Raw genomic sequence first — 19,074 nt, 5'->3', positions numbered from 1 at the left:
AGCAAAAGATTTTATTATCCTCCCTAAAAGTTATGATTTATTAAAGACTTCCAAATATGAAACTTTTTCATTTAAGACTTTTGTTATTATTAATTACAGGTTATGTTTACATAGAACTCTATGGTTAGAGAGTGAGTTCTCTTTGTTTTTATTATCTCAGTTCAATGTCACAACCACTCAGTGACACAGCTACAAGTATTATTCCCATTTCACAGTTTCAATTGAATTTAGCAAACAAAATTTATGAAGTTCCTACTATGAACTTTCTTTGTTTAAACAAAGCTGAATAACCTAATAATTTCTATCCTCGAGGAGCTTACAATCTAGGAAGAGAGTTGAGACATATACATCAATAACTAGTACAAATTTTTAAAGAACCAAGAGTGTAAGAAAAGTCAAGAGTGAGTGACCTGAGAGGCTACATAAGTCTTTTTCCAGTAAGAGGCATCTAGGAAGGTGTTAGAGAAGAGACGACAGCATTGCAGTTTAAAGGAGGAGAAAGATTTTAATTAGGGAAGATGGGGAAACCATTCTGAGTACGGAAGAAAGTACGCTCAGCTATATGGATTTGCAAAGAGAAGGATGGAAATAAAAACAGCAAGTAAGCCAATTTGGCTGCAGTGTAGAACAGGAAACAGAAGACAGAGAAATCAAGCAAATTGATCAAGGTCATGGCAATTCATAGGATTTGAACCCACATTTTCTGACTTAAGCCTACATTCTACTACGCCATATTGCCTCTTTGTTAAAGAACAGAAATGTGAATGAGAAAATAAGAACTGAAGGTCCAGCACCTTATACACTGTACCATCTATTTACACTTAATCAAGAAAATTTGCCTCCTTTGTTTTTAATTCGTTCATCTATAAAGGAAGAGGTTTATCTTTAAGGTCTAGAATTGGAATTATAAAAAACATGAGTTTGAACTCTTAGATTTGTGACCCTGGGAAAGTCAATTAATCTCTTTGAATCCCACTTTCCTCATCTGTCAGTGGAGATACTAGTAACATGTATTTCACAGGGTTTAATGAGAACAAAATGGGAAATTTTATGTAAAATACCTTACAAACCTTACAGAGTTGGACCAATACTATCATTAGTATTATTACTGTTACTAACATCATACATCATAAATATTACTATTAATCTTGTGGGGAAGCAGTGTGTTGAACTCTTCTTGTGTTGTATTCACTTCCTGACTTTGGAAATTATGTTGTTCTGGATGACATACCAATATATTTTCCTCACATTTCTTTACAGGGTTCCTAAGGGCTGGGCTCTCATTGAACATGATGGTTAAGATATCTGTCTCACTACTTCCTATGGAATGCATAAGATAAACAGTCATTTTGACTAAAAACTGTTCCTTTAATGTTTTATGCCTATAGTTTGAGTGACTATCACGAGGTATCATAGCTCCCTTTTGTAGAATGCAAACCAAATATTTATATATATATATATATATATATTTACTTAAAGAATATATATATATATATATTCTCTAAACAAAATACACTCATTATTAGCAAAATAAAATGACTGCAAATCAAATTTTGTAAAAGTTAGAGGCATTTTTCTCCTAGATGAAAGCAAACTCTTTTACTCTGGCTGTCTCCCAGCTGCCAGCAAATGGGAGTGTTTAGTTTGAAAACATGAATACATGAATGAATACAATCATGAATACAAATCCTTCACATCTCCATCTGTCTGTCCACCCATCAGTCCATCTATCTATCCATCTGTCTATCTATCTATCTATCTATCTATCTATCTATCTATCTATCTATCTATCTATCTATCTATCTATCTCTCTGTCTGTCCTTCCGTCCATCCATCCATCCATCCATCCATCCATCCATCCATCCATCCATCCATCCATCCATCCATCCATCCATCCCTGTACCAACAGTCTTGGCACTCTCCACAGCTGCTGTCTGTGCTTCCTACAGAAGGTGGCACTTCCATTTAAAACGGATTCTTTGGCAGGGTCCCAGGGTCCAAAGAGCTCTCATTGCTGCACTCCGTTTAGGGAATGGGGCTCCCATTTATCAGTTTCCTAATTTCTCTTGGGGGGAGGGGTCTTCTTTTTTTGTTGACCTCACCTGTTTGATTGGCTGGTGCCTCTGGAAAGATAGGCTGATATCCGTAGGAATAACGGTAGGGATGCAGGTGGTGCACGAGGTACTCCAACTGATACATAGTGGTAGAGTCGACATAGTGGAAGGAAACAGCAAGGTCTGAAGAGCAACCTGGGCCCTCGACAGGCGGGTCGTAGTTATAGTTCCAGTACCACAAGGTCTTGGGCAGGTAGCCCCTGAGGAGGTGGTACTTGGGTACGAAGGGGTGGAAGGTCCCGCGAGTCTCCCGCCTCCACCACGATGGCCTCCATGCACTTGCCAAGCACCAGGTCCTCCATGGAGAAGCTGTGTGAACACTTATTGTTCCGGAAGGCCTCCATGAACCTCCTGAAGGCCTCCCTGCTGAGCACAACATGCTGGGCTTGAAGAGCCGCCCTTAGTAGCCGGGCTTGGCGAGGTCGTACTGGGACAGCAGCCAGCGGAGGTTGTCCAGGATGACATAGGTGTCATCGTCGGCCTTCATGAACCAGTTGGCGGCTTTCCGGAAGTGCTTGTACACGTACTGGAAGGCCTTGATAGTTTTCCAGTAGAGCTGGTCTTGGCCCTCGCGGGTGAGCGGCCCCACAGTGGGAAAGTCCTTGTTCTCCTTGGGTCTCATGAACAGGACACTGTTGCAGCGCTGATACCATGTGGCCTTGACGTGCCTTGCCTTCTTCTCGAGGTTCTGAGGCCCAGTCATGACCCAGCAGAGAATCCTGACCGTGCTGTAGAGCTCCTCAGCCACGCGCTTGTCCTCATCTCTGTGCTGTATGTCCGCACCTCAGTCCATCTGGCCTTCGAGGTGCCGGTGGCCGCCTTGTTCCGAGTGCCTGGCGTGTGGATCATCGCGGAGAAAGTAGGGCTGAATTTCGGCCGGCTTCTCCAGGAGGATGTGCAGCAGCTGATAGCAAAGGAAGAAACCCACCTCACAGCCACACAGGAAAGTGAGCAGCCTGGGCAGCCACATGGCGACCTTCTCTGGGGCGCTCCTCTTCAGGGACAGGGGGTTCATCATCTGAGTGCGCCGGCACTCCTCTCCAGCCGAACGCCAGGCAGCGCCGCTAACCCAAACCACCCGCCGTCTGCCGGACCACACGGAGCCCACCAGGCCTAGTCGGACCGAGGGTCAGGCCGGCCCCAGGACGCAGGGTCGTTAACAGTCATTCTTAAAACAAGAATAAAAGAAAAGGAACCATTTAGACCCCTCATTTCAATTCCATTCCTTAACTGTGGCTATTTTTCTTTAGGTGGAGTTGAATGCTTTGTGATTAGCTTTTAAAATTCCCAGTTTTGCAGTCTTAGTTGCTGATCATTTTTTTTTTTTTTGCTGGTCTATTTAGTCTTGAAACTTTGAAGTCTGAAGCTTTATAGACAAAAAAAAAAAAAACAAACAAACAAGGTTCTCTTACTTTGGGTGTTAAAACCTTCATAATCTCTCTGTTTCTCTCTCTGTCTCTCCTTCCACCCCCAATCTCCATTGCTGTACATAATAACGAAAGCAAAGAGATTGTCCTTTCTTGGTTCTCCAATGTATGATATTATTTCGTCCTCTCACACCAGAATTCTGTGTCATTCAGAATCGACACATGTATCTCTCCATGTCCTCATGGTTGCATAATCTGTATTTTATAAGGAAACTCACATTGCTAACAGAAAATTGTTGGTAATTTTGTAACCTGCCTGTAGATTAAAACTTTATTTTTCTTCCTTTTATATATTTTACAAGCATATAAAATCTAAAAATTCCCCACCCAAATTCTTACTGAACATGCATGCATAGCAGTGATTTCCCCATGGTATAGCACTATGAAGTTTGATATGTTGTGGATTGTTTTTTATTTTCTTCTCCATAACACAACTTGTTGGTAACTATTAATAACAACATTCCCTTAAGCTCCACATCTGCACATTTGGTCCCCCATGAAGTTTCTTTTTGCCTTTTCACAGATGATGGTAAGAAGAGATGACCCCAGGAAAATTGAGGTGGGCAAAGTTTGTATTCCCACCCTACACTGTCTATATCCTTCCCTTTTAACTGCCTGATTTTAACACCTATTTCTCCCTGGTTTTCTAACCCTCCTTTTCCCATCAAAGCCAGAAAAAGGGGTTAGGAATAAATCTATGGTCTCTAATCCTGAACCTTATCTCTGTTTTCTGGGTAGAGAGTAAGGATGTAGCAAGTTTGACAAATGGGGATTTGGATCCAGGCTCTCTCTGTCTCTGTCTCTGTCTCTCTCTGTCTCTCTGTCTCTGTCTCTCTGTCTCCCTGTCTCTCTGTCTCTCTGTCTCCCTCTCTCTCTGTCTCTGTCTCTCTCTCTTTCTGTCTCTCTGTCTGTCTGTCTCTTCCTCTCTGTCTGTCTGTCTCTGTCTCTCTGTCTGTCTCTCTGTCTTCTCTCCATCCCACTCTACACACACACACACACACATACATGCATGCACAAATATAAACATATAGAGTGAAAATTAAACTACATATGGTTTTAAGGAGAATTGTTGATATTAATGTTGCTTCCATATACTAAAGAAGTGAAAAGTTAAGAAGAAAATTTTTTAAAATTGCTTTATCTTAGTAAAATTATAATTATAGTTATTTATGTGGACTGTTTTCAATTTAAGCATGTTTTTCAATATCAATATGCATGTATCAAACTTTTTCATGACATTAATTGTATTTACTAAGGAACTGGGCTAGGCATAAAAAGACAAGCTTAATGCAAATCTTGTTTTCAAGAAATTTAGTTTGTGTGACAATGCTAACCTTTTCATATAAGTTCAACCATCCTACTTTCTTGTTCTTATAGAAGAGTGAAATGTGTCTTTTCTGCAAGATTTATTGACATTAAAATCTAAGTTTGGATTTGTAGGAGTTTATAGCTGAAATCTTTGCCAGTTCCTTCCCCAGTTGATGCCACCAAACTTTGCATTTGCTTGTTTATTTGGTTACCTTTAAGATGCAAGGCAACATCTAATTCTTTAGATAGGCATGCTCTGGGATAGAGGAGCTGAGCTCTAAACAATAATTGGGACAAACTTAAATATTCTTGGATTTGACACAGTTTAAAGATTGTACAATTGCCAAATCTCCTTTTTTGGCATTGGAAGTCATTTAAAATTAAAAGCATAATGACAAAAAGAGAATCAAAGAGTTGGAAGAGTTCTTGAAAGTCTTTACCTCATAGCAGGACTAGTCTGTGTGTGTGCATGTGCATGTCCATTCCTATAGAGAGCATCATACCAACAAACATTAGAAAGGAGGTAAGTATAAATATATAGACTCATTCTGCCAAGAAAACATAATGGATCAACATTAGGTTAGAGGAAAGTAAGATAGCAAACAGCTGTTATAGTCGCATTATTTATCAGATGAAGCAATAGCTCTTTGATCTAAAGAAAAAAAAAAACAAAGAAATCTATCTAGTGGTTTTTCAACAAATAGTTCAAGCCTATTAGGTATATTGAACTTCCTTGACTATTCAGGGAAACAGTATCCTTAGATATGGCTTGTTAACAAAAAGTAGAGTAACACTTTGGGGAATATATCTCTAAGCTATCTTATTTCTTCTAATCATTGTCCCCCTTTCACTGGAGAATTCCCCATTATTTGGCAACATATGGATGAAACATTTCTTCAGTAATCATGTCTGAACAAAGCAATCATTCTCTCATTAACCAATTATTTCTGAGAATCAAATGAAACAGACATATTTGCTAAGACAATTTACTTTAATAAACTCTGCGGAATCAGACCTAACATATCTCCCATTCAAATGGTGTAATTCAAAGATCATAGTGTAGATGACAGAGGAAGTTTCTTGTTTTTTGCTTACAACAAGTGATCTCAGGAATCGTGTTAGAGATGGAATTGAATACTGGATTTTGACTGGGGGAGGAGCAGGAGGAGAAGATAAAAGAACACTTATAACTGGTTACCGCTTGCAATCCTTAATGTTTTCAGCTTGAAGTGGATTCTCCCCCACATATACCCTTTCTCTCTTGTATCATGTATTCACAGCATAATGATATTTATTGAAACCCTGATACCTTCTGCAAAGTTGCCAGAGATGTTGGATATACATCTTCATCAAAGAAATGATAAGTGTATTTCTTACAAAGCCCATTGAAGATGACTTTATTAGAATGAGCTATGAAATGAATAAGTAAATAAATTGTCAGAGAACTATTTCCCCCAGAAAGTGAATGCCAATTTGTATCCCTAAATATGAGGAGCTTGGAAGTCAGTACCCTGGATCAGCAGACCCAAACTAAATCAATACCACTTTGAGAATTCTATGAACATGGACAGCTCGACTAAAGAAAAATCAGATTCTATGAAAAAAGGGAAAGCAGACTCAGAATGGGGATATTAATTATGAGTTATAAATAGTAGTATGATGAGAGCTCATATGGTTATGCTGGTAAGCACTCTTTTCAGTCTGTAATAACATTTGAACTTTTCTACAATGTCAGTAAACCATCTCATGACAGTGGACACCATTCCCTCCTTTGTATGGGAGAGGCTACCAAGAAATGGCCTTCCAGACAGAGCACAAGGGGGGGAGGGGGGGCTTCCCTCTCTTTCTTAGTGTGAATTATGGATTCTGAGAAAGAACATCTGTTGCTATCACTTCCATAGATATGACAGCAGGGCAATAATGAAAATGCCTCCTTTTCTTGGACTTTCCATGGCCGTTGTCACCTATTGGGCCTAGAGATGATGATTGGGGTTCCTTGAAGCCATACTTCAAATCTCCATAACAATTCTTCAGAGCCCTGCCCTTCTTTCCTCTACTCCACCTCAGATTACAATTTTATCTGAAGCTCAAAATGAAGGATTATCCTGCTCTTTTCAACTGGGAGAATGGTCTTCCCCTCCCTGTCTGCATAAATATAGCTGCCAAAATGAATTTATGCTACTCTGATTTTGTTATACATAAAGGAGAGAGTAACACTTAATGTTATTTTATTCTTGGTTACTCTTACTCTGTGAAATACTTTTAAGCAGATTGATTTTACCAAGACAGAAAATCTTCATCTGTATATCTATGGTGTAATCAGGAAGCCTGGGTTTAACTCCTACCCCTGATGCTTAACTCTGTGTGTAATTTGGACAAGTCCCTTAGCATCTCTGGGTCCAAATTTCCTGATCAGTGAAATGAAGAAGTTGTAATAAATAAGAAATTCTTAACCTGGGGTTGTGTTCATAAACTTGTGTTTTTATAGAAATAGATATAAATATACACACATAAACATAAATATATGCTTACACAGGGCAGCAAGGTAGTACAATGGACAGAGTTCCAGGACTGTAGTTAGGAAGATTCATCTTCCCAAATTCAGATCTGACCTCAGACACTTACTAGGTGTGTGACTCTGGGCAAGAAATTTAACCCTGTTTGCCTCTATTCCTTACCTATACAATGACCTGGAGGGGACCTTAGAGTTAATTACATAATTTCATACACTGTTCAAAGCTTCTGAGCTCGTTAGCAAGGACTAGAATTTATAGAAACACACTTTCCAAATCTAGCATAGTATAGCTGTTTATAGAATCCCATAAGAAACACATAGCAGATTTAGAGGTACATCCACATAACCCTAGATGTCCAAATACTATTCTATTAATAATAATTTATATAGGATTTTAAGGTTTGCAGAACACTTTGTACCTAGAACATGCCAAAAGTCTTCTTTGCAGCTTAAAGCCAATGAGACTTTTGGAACACACCCTATTGTCTCATTTTATCTTTATATCAGCATTTGGATGCAGATGCTATTACTATCCCCATTTTGCTACCATAAGCCATCCAGAGAGATAGTGTTAAGACTTGTCTCACAGCTAGGAGAAGGAACTTATTAGAGTAAAACAGGTAGTACTGAGGGGAATACCAAGTCCAGTTCCCTTTTGAGATATAACCTGATAAAGCATTTGAAGGAATTCTCTGTTTTTATATTTGCTTATGGGGTACCATGAACCCTTTGTATATTTTGCATTTTTATGGAGTTAAAGTTTGCCACATACATAATTTGCATATATTTGAAAACTTAAGTACCTGTAACTGAACAGGAAATAATTACAACTTATATTTGGGGAACCTGACACAAGATATATTTTAAGTACATTAGAAATTTTTGTAGAGCAATTCAAGGGGAAGCAATGAGCCAAAGAGAAAAAGAGATCCTCATTTTTTTTTAGAATTTAGAGTTTATTTTCAGTTTCAACAGTCATATCCACAAGATTTTGAGTTCCAAGTTTTCTCCCCATTTCTCCCCTAACCCCCACCCCAAGATGACAAGCATACTGATTACTCCTTCCCCTAGTCAGTTCTCTCTTATATACCCCCAATTCTCCCTTAGGCCCTTCCCTCTTACTTTCTCATAGGGCAAGATAGATTTCTATACTTCATTGCCTGTATATCTTATTTCCCAGCTGCATGTAAAAACAATTTTTAACATTTAAAACCTTGAGTTCCAGATTCTCTCTTGCTTCCTTCTCACCCACCCCCACTGAGAAGACAATAAATTCAATATAGGCCACACATATGTAGTTATATAAAATATTTCAATAGTAGTCATATTGTGAAAGACTTACTATATTTCCCTCTGTCCTATCCTGCCCCCCATCTATTCTATTTTCTTCTTTGACTCTGTCCTTTTTCAAAAGTATTTGCTTCTGACTATCCCTTCCACCAATCTTCCCTCCCTTTTATCATCCCCTCCCTCCTCAAGTCAAATCCAACGAGAATGAGGTTGACTCATTCCATTTCACTTCCTTTCTCTTCTCCTCCATTATAACATTTTTCTTTTCCCTCTTTAATGTGAGATATTTTGTCCTATTCTGTATCTCCCTTTCTCCTTCTCCGAATATTTTCCTCTCTCACCTCTTAATTTTATTTATTAGATATCATTCCTTCATATTCAACTCACCCTGTTCCCTCTAACTATGTATACATATACACACATATACCTGTATACACATATATACACATGTATGCATATATGTCTATATAAATACACATACATACATACATACATGTGTGTATTCCCTTCAACTATCCTAATACTGAGAAAAGTCTCATGAGTTACAAATACTGTCTTTCCATGCAGGAATGCAAAAAGTTCAACTTTCATAACTTCCTTATGATTTCTGTTTCCTGTTTACCTTTTCATGCTTCTTGTATTTGAAAGTCTAATTTTCTGTTCAGCTCTGGTCTTTTCATCAAGAATGTGTGAAAGTCCTCTATTTCATTGTATATCCTTATTTTACCCTGAAGTATTATATTCAGTTTTTTTGGCAAGGTGATTATTGGTTTTAATCCTAGCTCCTTTGACCTCCAGAATATCATATTCCAAGTCCTTTGATCCCTTTAATGTAGAAACTGCTAGATCTTGTGTTAGCCTGATTGTATTTCTACAATACTCAAATGGTTTATTCCTGTCTCCTTGTAATATTTTCTCCTTGACCTGGGAGACCTATAATTTGGTTATAATATTCCTAAGAGTTTTCTTTTGGGGATCTTTTTACAAGAAGCAATCGGTGGATTCTTTCCATTTCTATTTTACTCTCTGGTTCTAGAAAATCGGGGCAATTTTCCTTGATAATTTCTTGAAAGATGATTTCTAGGCTCTTTTTTTGGTCATGGCTTCAGGCATTCCATTTATTTTCAAATTATCTCTCATGGATCTATTTTCCACTTCAGTTGTTTTTCCAATGAGATATTTTATATTATCTTCTATTATTTCATTCTTTTAGATCTGTTTTATAATATCTTGATTTCACAATAAGTCAATAGTTTCCATTTGCTTCATTCTAATTCTGAAGGAATTATTTTCTTCAGAGAGCATTTGGACTTCCTTTTCCATTTAGCCAATTCTGGTTTTAAGGGCATTCTTCTCATTGGTGTTTTGGACCTCTTTTGCCATTTGAGTTAGTCTATTTTTAAGGTGTTATTTTCTTCAGTATTTTTGGGGGTCAATCTTCTTTAGTAAGCTGTTGACTTGTTTTTCATGATTTTCTTTCATCACTCTCATTTCTCTTCCCAATTTTTCCTTTACTTCTCTTACTTGATTTTCAAAATCCTATTTTGAGCTCCTCTCTGGCCTGCAATCAATTCATATATTTCTTGGAGGCTTTTGATACAGGGGTTTTGACTTTGTTGTTTTCTTCTGCTTCTATTTCTTGATCTTCTTTGTCATGAAGGAAAGATTGTATAATTTGATTTCTTTTCCTCTGTTTGCTCATTTTCCCAGCCAATTACTTGATTTTTGAGCTCTTTGCCACAGTGGAACTCTGCTTCCAGAGTGGAGAGTGCTGTGTCCCAAATTTCTGGTGTGTTCTACAGCTGTTGTCAGAGCTGCTTTTAGGCACCCACCTCAAAACCATAAGGAGGACTCCCTCTCCACAGTCAAAACAAGGTCTGTCACATCAGCATTCCTCCTCACCCCAGGACTGCTACCTGAAAATGCAATCCAGATCTAAGTAGGGCAAAGCAAAAAAATCCAACTTCAGTGCCAGGAAAGAGATTCCTGTAATTGCCTTCTGATCAGCCACGTGGTAGCCCCCACATTTGATGGGTCTGGAGCTCTGGAAGCAGCCACTGCTGCTGCTGCTACTGCTGCTGTTACCACCACAGCTGCTGCCACCTCTGAGGGTAGGGACCAGACTATGCTTTTCTCTCACCCAGGTCCAACAGAGTTTCCCCACTGATCTTTCTTTTTGTCTTTGGCATTTGTTGGTTGAAAAGTTTGCCAACCACTACAGCTGTCAGTTATTTAGTCCCTTTAGGTCTGCTTTGTCCTTATTTGCGATGGCATGGCAGGACTGCACTCTCACTCTTCTCCCAGCCTGGTGTGATGGACCCTTCCTGTTGGCCTGCCAGGCTTTCTTTAACTGGAGATGTATTTCAGCCTGTCATTTTGTGGATTCTGAAGCTCTAAAATTTGTTTAGAGTAATTTTTTTTACGGCTATTAGAAATAATTTGGGGATGAGCTCAAGCAATTTCCTGTTTTACTCCTCCATCTTGGCCAAAAGTGACCCACTTGATACTGTAGCAGCAAGCACCCCAAGCACATCCTCAGGGTTTGCTGCTACCACACAGGTTCTTGGATCTGCTTTGTTAAAGGAAAGCAACTCAAAATGGGTTAACAAGCTTACTTTAATCAGTCAGATGTATATCATTTACCTAGTTCAGGGGAAAAAGATCAGCACCCCGAACTTCAGAACATACAGACAAAATTATCAAGACATTAACAGATCAAGTAGACAGCTTTCCAAACTGTCCAACCATTACATCCATACCCAGTCAACATCTGGGTTTCCACATCTGGGTTTTTCAAAGCCGGGGGACTCTCAACAACGGCTTCCCAGAATTCAGATCAAATCACAGAACACTTCTCAAAGTGAGTCCCAAAACAAAGCTACACATCAGGGCTTATATAGCCTTCTCCTGGCTCAGAGAATGTAACAACCTTATTGACTCACTGGCCAATCAAGAAGTATCTACTGAAAAACAAGCCTCCCTCCCCAGGCTTCAGGAGCATTTTAGCCTAAGGGCAGGGAAGATCTTCCAAATTTGCATTCCCATTACAGATACCCAATATGTGGGAACTCAAGGATCACAAACAATTTGACTGAACCCTGAATATTTGAATTCCCTGGTACACTATTTTAAAAATGTTTTGCTTTGTATACTATTTTACTTTTCCCCCCAATTACATATCAAGAAAAATGTTAGCATTCATTTTTATAAGATTTTGAGATTCAAAATTTTCACCTTTCCTTCCCCCCCTCTTCTGAAAATGGTAGAAAGTTCAATATAGTTTATACATAGCTATCATGTAAAACATATTCCCATATTCATCACAATTGTGGAGAAAGAAATGGATCAAATGGGAAAGAAAAGCACAAGAAAGAATAAAGTGGAAAATATACACTTCGATCTGCATCCAGTGTTCATTAGTTTTTTATCTGGATGTGGATGGAATTTTCCTTCATGCATCCTTTGTACTTATTTTTGATCATTGTGTTACTGAGAAGAGCTGAGTCACTGATAGTTGATTGTCACACAAAGTTGCTGATACTATGTGCAATGATTTCCTTGTTCTGCTCAATTCACTTTGCATCAGTTTGTACAAGTCTTTCCAGGTCTTTCTGAAATATGCTTTTTCTTCATTTTTTATTGCACAATAGTATTACATTACATTGATATACTACAACTTGTTCAGCTATTCCCCAATTGATGGACATCCCCCTGGTTTCTAATATTTGGCACCACAAATAGGGCTGCTATAAATAATTTTGCACATGTCGATCATTTCCACTTTTATTGTGATCTCTTTGGCATACAGATCCAGTAGTGATACTGGATCACAAGGGTATGCATAGTTTGGCTGCCCTTCCAAATTGTTCTCCATAGTGGTTGGATCAGTTCACATCTTTACCAATAGTGCATTAGTATCCTAATTTTTCCTACATTCTCTCAAGCAGTTATCATTTTCCTTTTTTTTGTCATATTCGCCAATCTGATTGGTATGAGGTGTTATTTCAGAGTTGTTTTAATTTCCATTTCTTGAATCAAAAGTGATTTAGAGCACTACTTCATATGTTTATAGATAGTTTTGATTTCTTCATCTGAAAACTAGCTATTCATAACTTTTGACCATTTTATCAATTGGGAAATGGCTTGAATTCTCACATATTGGACTCAGTTCTCTATATATTTGAGAAATAAGACCTGATCAGAGACACTTGCTGTAAAGATTGTTTCTCAGCTTTCTGCTTTCCTTCTAAACTTAACTTTATTGTTTTCTTTGTACAAAAGCTTTTCAATTTAATATGATCAAAATTATCTATTCCCCATTTTGTAATGGTCTCTATTTCTTGTTTATTTCTGAAATTTTCCTCTCTCAATAGATCTGACAGGTAGACTATTGTTTGCTCTTTTAATTTGATTATTTCATTGTCTTTGGCACTTTTTGGCAAGATGTAGTTAGCTTCATTTCTTGTCTCTTTTTATCTGTTTCTGCTTTTACTTTATCTAAGATTGGGATTGCTACTGCTGCCTTTTTTTTAATTAAGCAGAAGTATAATAGATTCTGTTCCACCTTCTTAACTTTACTCTATGAGAGTCTTTCTGCTTCAAGTGTGTTTCTTGTAAGCAAAATGTTGTAGGATCCTGGTTTTTATTCCACTCTGCTATGTACTTCCATTTTATGGGAAAGTGAATCCCATTCACATTCACAGTTATGATTACTACCTGTATATTTCCCTCCATCTTATTCTTACTCTAGTTGTCCTCTCTCTTCTTTCACCCTTTTCCTCCCCACCAGTCATTTGCTTCTGTCTTCTACCCCTCCCCCCCTGGTCTGCCCTCCCTTCTTTCATTCCCCACTGCACTCACTTTACTTAATCTCCTCCTCTCCTACTTCCGTTTTTAGTAAGATATCGATATTCAACTGGCTGTGTATATTATTCCCTTTTTGAGCAAATACTGATGGGATTAAGCCTCAAGCAATGCTCAGCACTTCCCTTCCCATCTTCTCCTCCTCCTCTGTTATTGGTATTTCTCACCACTTCAGGTGAGGTAAGATACCCCATTCTACCTTTCCCTTCCTTCTGCACCCATTGTACTTCTCCTCCACATCACTTAATTTGTTTTATGTCATTCCCTCAAATTCATCTAATATTCATACCTTCTTTCTATGAACATTCCTCCTCTCTATATTGCTAGTGATACTATTTTAAAGAACTACAAACATCATCTTCCCACGTAGGGACAAAAATACTTTATTTTTAAATATTTATTATCTATTGAATCTCTTCCGTTTTCATTTTTTTTTTCTGTTTATGCTTCCCTTTATTCTTGTTACTGGAGGTCAAATTTTTGGTTTAGTTCTGGTCTTCTCCTTATGAAGGTTTTAAATTCTTCTATTTAATTGAATAGACATTTCCCCCCTTGATGTGTTATGCCTAATTTTGCTTGCTAAGTGATTCTTTGTTGTAGTCCTAGTTCTTTTGGCTGAAAGAATATCATATTCTATGACATCCATTCTTTTACTGTTGCAGCTGCCAAGTCCTATATAATCTGATTATGTCTCCCCTATATTTGAATGGTTTATTTCTGGCCAGTTGTGGTATTTTTTCCTTGACCTAATAATTCTGAAATTTTGTTATGATGTTCCTTGGGGTTTTTATTTTGCGATCTCTTTCCTGAGGTGATTAGTGGATTTTTCAATGTCTATTTTGCCATCTGCTTCCAGGAAATCATGGCAGTATTCCTTGATAATTACTTGAAAGATGATGTCCAGGTCCTCCTTTTGAGTATGACTTTCAGGTAGTCCCAAGATTCTGAGGTTATCTCTCCTGGGTCTATTTTTCAGGTGAGTTTTTTTTCCCATGATGTAGGTTACATTTTCGTATATTTTTTAATTCCTTTGAATTTTCTGCATTAATTAATGATGTCTCATAGAGTCATTAGCTTCCACTTGACCAATTCTAGCTTTCAAGTTGTTGTTTTCCTCAATTAGCCTTTGTACTTTCCTTTCCATTTGGCCAATTGCAGTCTTTAAAGAGTTGATGTTTTTTTTTTTCTTTAATGAATTTTAATATCTCTTTTTTTCATTTGGCCAATTCTGCTTTTTAAGTAGCTTTCCAAACTCTTGAATCTTTTTTTCATAATTCCCTTTTATCATTCTCGTTTCTTTTTTTTAAAAAATATTTTTCTTTATTTTTTTGGTCTCATTTCTTTTTGCAATTTTTCCTCTATGTCCCATATTTTTTAAGCTCCTTTGTTGAGCTCTTCCATGAGTTCTTTCTGGGCTTGAGACCACTTCCCATTTTTCTTTCAGTTTTGCCCATAGGTGTTTTGACATTGTTTTCCTTTTCTGAGTTTGTATCTTGGTATTCCTTGATACAATAATAACTATTTATGATCAGAAACTTTCTTTGTTGTGTTTTTCTCATATTTTGGGGGGGGGGATTCTTTTTTTCTTTTCCTTTAAATTTGATTGTGGCTACCAGGGTTGAAGGGGCACAGATGCCTTCTTGTGCAAGTGACTGCAGGCCCTGGTTGTTTGGCTCATGCTGCACTGATATTCCCTGAGGCCCATAGGGCACTCTCATGTCTGGTGCTATGCTGAGGGGTTGGGGTGGGGATTGGGTGGCCTTATTATAGGCAGTAGAGGTCTGGCAGCTTACCTGGTGTTGAGTTGTAGTACTAGTGCTGGTGTCTTCATTGTGCTGAAAGCCACTGGGGATTTTCTGCACTTCCCTATGACTATACTGAAGCACATGTTGGTTTGGCCAGAAGGGTGCCTGTTTGTCCCAGGCTGTGCTGAAGTACATGGTGATCTTGTACCTGCAGAATTACTGTTTTCCTGAAACTATGCTGAAGCTCATGGAGGTCTAGCTGCTGGAGGATGCTTGCCTTCTTGGAGCCTCAGTGAAGCACATGGAGGTCCTTCCACTGAACCATACCTGTCTGCCCAGAGCTTCCCTGAAGCATGTGGCAGCCCTGCCATTGGCAGATGGCTGTTCGCCTGGGGCCATGCCGAAGCAGATGGTGGTTCTCCATACTTGGGGGGTCGTGGTGTTGGCATTTGCCTTCTCCCCAACACTGGGGCTCAGGATCCCCAAATGGTTTACTAAGGTGGGACATGTTGCTGGCTTGCTGGGATGCTTCCTGTCCTGGGCTGCACACCCCTTTTACTGAATATGATGGACATTTTTTGCTGATCCCCCAAACTTCCTGGATGAAAAGAACTCTCTACCTTTCCTTCCTGCTGGCTTCTCTGTTCGGGATTTGTTCTGTGGTGCTATTTTATGGTTGTCTAGGAGTGAATATGGAAGAGCTAGAGTGAGTTACTGCTTACTCAGTTGTCTTGGCTCCTGGAGAATTGATTGTTCTTGACCATACTATGTCCAGGAATCAGAAGCATAACAAAGTGCTTTTATTGAAATATGAAACTAATCAGACACTGTAAGTCTTGCTGGTTAAATTCTCTCACATTATAACAAATGTTTGTAACAAAAAGAAAGATTTCAAAGTACCAATTTACCTGCTTATTTGAGGTAATATTTGATATAACAAATTTCTAGAATAAAAGTGCCGATTTTTTAAAGACTCTGTTGTTATAAGATTTTGACCCAAATCACCAAAATCCACAAAGTATTGTGCATTTTATCAAAAAGTAAGGTAGTAGGGGTGGCCAGATAGCTCAGCGAGTAAGAGCACCGGCTCCAGTGTTGGGATGACCTGGATCAAATCCATGCTCAGATAATAACTGGCTGTGTAACCTTGAGCAAGTTACTTAACCCCGATTGCTTAAAAAAAATTTTTTTTAAAAGTAAGGTAGTAAATATGTTTATAGAGGAATTTAAAAAAAACAACTCAACAAAAAAATATGAAGCTCATGGTGATAATAATTAACTCAAATCTCTAGAGTCTTTTTTCAATTTAAAACTTACATAGTAACTTAGAAGTCAAGAAAGGTAGCACAAATATACAAATTAATATAAGCAAATAACACCTTTTTAAATATGATTTTATGACAATGTTTGCCTATTTCTTATTAGAATCTTTAGAAAAGAACTTAGAAAGGAAAATGTTACAGAATTTATGGCATGCACAGCATAAATTATTAACATAATAGAAAAAGAACTGGAATCCATTGTGGCAAGTCTCTCCAAAGAAATAAATAAAAAAAAACAATCAACTGGAAATACAAAATATTGAAATGAAGGACAACCTTGATCAACAAATACTAAAAGCAGTATGTTAAAAGGTTACATATTCAAGTCAATTCAAATAAAAATGCATGCTTTAAGTATTTCCCATGTGCCAAGCACTGTGGTAATTAAGTGCTAGGGATATAGTTGAAGGCAAAAACAGTCTCTACCCTGAAGGACACTCTAATGATGGAGACATCAGATAAATAACTATTCACAAATAAGGTACACACAGGGTTTATGAGAAGTCAACTAAGAGGGAAGGTATTAGAAGTGAGGGGACCTGGGAGAGGATTCCTGTAGAAAGGTGGATTTGAGCTGAGTTGAAAAAAGTCAAGAAACCTATGAGACAAAGCTCAAGAGTAAGGGCATTGAAGGCAAGGAAGGAGCAATGAAGAACATGTTACTGCAATTCTATTCCCTCTTGTGAATCCAGATGGTTCTGTGTTTAATCAGTTGTTAGTTCAATTCCCTTGGTCTTGCAATTTATTTAAAGAGGTTTGTAATGTCTTTGATGTTTAGGTACTCATTCTCCCTTCTAATTTTATAATATTTCCTATTGATTTATCTGTTTAATTTTTTAGGTTTTTAACTGAATTTTTGCTTCTTGAATATCTTTAGTGTTTTTAGATTTTTCCCCTAAATTACCCTGTCACTCACTTTCTGACTTCTCAAACTTTGATTTTGTGTTCATCCCCATTCATAATAATTTCAAGTTTTTCTTTTTTTCTGAATCCCTCATATTTATCATTTATCATTGTACAATATAGTACACTGCATTCATATATACAATTAGTTAATGAACCCCTCTTACCCACTCCAAAGGGAAACATCTTTTTGGTTTCCCATTCTTTGGAGATAAAGAATTTTGAAACTTGTGTTTGAGAAAAGTGAATGAGAGAAAAGAACTCAGATTTTTATTTTTTAATTTTTGTGGCTTTCATTCCATAACTCTACATCTTGGTGAATGCAAACTACTCAAGAATATTGTTAAGAGAAATACAAATGGAGATAACAGAGTTTTGGGAATTTCATGATCTCAGCAACTGTGAATTCAACCATCATTTCAGTGAGGATGACATTTTAGTCTATTATGTCTTTCTCTTGGGCTTCTATCCACCTGCATAAATGTCCTATTGCCATAACAAATTTAGCTTTTGCCAAACACAACCCTTTATCACTTATCCTAAACATGCTCTGCCTTAAAACTGCCCATTTCAATCAAAGGTACTGCCATTCTTCCATCTAAGCTTGCAACCTCAGAATCATCCTCTTCTCTTCATTCTCCACTCCCCATATTCAAATAATAGTTAAATTTTGTTAATCCCACCTCCTGTATATCTTTTGCACGTATCTCTCTTTTTCTACCCATTACACAATCAACCACTTTAGTACAGAACTTCATTACCTCTTGCCTAACCCATTTTTAAAGCCTCTTCACTCATCTCTCTGCTTCAAGTCTATCACCTTTCTAATCCATGCTCATACAGCTACCAAATTGAAATATCTAAAGCACAGGTCTACCTATGTGACTCTTATACTAAATAAACCACAGAGACTCACCATTTTCCTGAGGATAAAATATAACTGTTCTGTTTGGCAATTAAAACTGTTCAGAGCCTAGCTCCAACACTTAAGGCTGGCTATACATTATTCCATCTTAGATACTTATGTTCTAACCCAACTGGACTGCTCTCTGTTTCCTATGAATGATACTCTACCGAGGTGAACAGGTGGCACAGTGAACAGAGCACCAGTCTTGGAGTCAGGAAGACCTGAGTTCAAATCCAACCTTAGACACTTAACACTTACTAGCCATGTGACCTTGGGCAAGTTACTTAACCCCAGTTGCCCTGCCTCCCCACCTCCAAAAAGTAAATTATATATATATATATATATATATACTCTACCAGGGATGGGAAACCTGTGACCTTGAGGCCACATGTGAATGAATACAAAATTCAAAGAACAAATCCTTTTATTAAGGAGATTTGTTCTTCAAAGTTCAGATTCAGACAAAGGGCCACATTTGAGGACCTAGAGGGTCACAGGTTCCCCATCCCTGCTCTATTTCTTACCTCCATACCTTTGTCAGTTCTATCCAATAACTGTAATGTTCAAATATATTCTCAATCTCTCTTTGTCTCTCTCTGTCTCTCTGTCTCTGTCTCTGTCTCTCTGTCTCTGTCTCTCTGTCTCTCTCTCTGTCTCTCTCTCTGTCTCTGTCTCTCTCT

The 19,074-nt window shown here is 38.0% G+C and overlaps 1 pseudogene; it reads right to left on the bottom strand.

Moving 5' to 3' along the window:
* Positions 1 to 2,048: 2,048 nt before the first annotated feature.
* LOC138165613 (glycoprotein-N-acetylgalactosamine 3-beta-galactosyltransferase 1 pseudogene) lies at positions 2,049 to 15,770 on the bottom strand (annotated as a pseudogene).
* Between the last annotated feature and the right edge of the window lie 3,304 nt (positions 15,771 to 19,074).

Source organism: Petaurus breviceps, unplaced genomic scaffold (genome assembly GCF_028583685.1).
Source record: "Petaurus breviceps papuanus isolate PSGF00001 unplaced genomic scaffold, PetGlider_PUasm1.0 214, whole genome shotgun sequence".
Lineage (NCBI taxonomy): Eukaryota > Metazoa > Chordata > Mammalia > Diprotodontia > Petauridae > Petaurus > Petaurus breviceps.
Note: the sequence above shows the minus strand (reverse complement) of the source record. Positions and strands in the feature narration are given on the sequence as shown.